The following is a 1,114-nucleotide window of genomic DNA, read 5'->3' on the forward strand; positions in this document are numbered from 1 at the left end:
GAAGTTGTGAAATCCTCAAATGCCATGTTCCTTTAAAGCTTGCTAAATAGGGTCTGAAGATGTAGCTGAGTAGAAAAGGCCTTGCTTGGCATAAGCAACATCCTAGATTTCATCTGTAGTACCACAAACAAAAATTGCTAAATATTTTCCACCTATGCAAGGTAAGGATGAACCATAAGACATAACTGACAGGATCCTCAGCACAGTTCTGACAGAAGCCCTCGTTGGGTTGAACCCCCAGCTTTAGGATTCCCCTGGCTGCAGACTGCATGGGAATCACCTAGGAGACCCTTCAGCCACAGAGTGAGCAAAAAAAGGGCAGAGCAGTGAGGGTCAGCTGTTTCGCCTCTCCAGAATGCAGTGTCAAGAGTCTGGAAACATCAGCCCAGAGAGAACTCAATGAGAGTCCAGGCCACATGTGATCCACAGGGGAACTGACAGAGGAGAAGGAAATAGGATTCACCTATACAGCAGACATAGTTCACTAACACAAGCCCGAGAGTGCAAAGTGGGCCTGGAGCAGCTGAATAGCTGAGCTGGTGGATGAGGAGTCGCAGAAGCAACTTTGCTGCTCACGGGGAGACTGAGACTTGACTTGGACTGGCAGAGTCTTGTGCAGTGGGAGGCAGCCCTAGGAGCCCAAGACACTCCGCCACTTGACCCATGCCACAGTCATCTGTTGGTGACTGAGCCAGAGCTGCAGAGCCAGCACAGCCTGGAAGCATAGCTGCAGGAGGGCAGAAATGGCATATATTCTCAATGTGGTCCAGGTTCGAAATCCAACAGCAGAATTGGCCCTGGGTCACAGATCCCGTGTCAGGTAGTGGAATGAGGAAAGAGCTGTCCATTCAAAATAGGCAGCAGTGGGCTGGGGAGATAGCTCAGCTGTCTAAGTGCCTGCCTGGCAAGCAGAAGGATCCAGGTTCAGCCCCCAGGACCCAAGCTGTGACAGCCCTGCGCCAAGCCGGCCCCCAAAATCAGGGATGGTGGTGCACACCTGTAATCCCAGCTCTGAGGAGTCTGAGGCAGGAGGATCACTACTAGTCTGAGCTGTGTAGTGAGAACTTGTTCTAAAAAAATAGCAGCAGCTGAATATGGATAGCAGAGGAGGGAA

Source organism: Octodon degus, unplaced genomic scaffold (genome assembly GCF_000260255.1).
Source record: "Octodon degus isolate 3935 unplaced genomic scaffold, OctDeg1.0 scaffold00038, whole genome shotgun sequence".
Lineage (NCBI taxonomy): Eukaryota > Metazoa > Chordata > Mammalia > Rodentia > Octodontidae > Octodon > Octodon degus.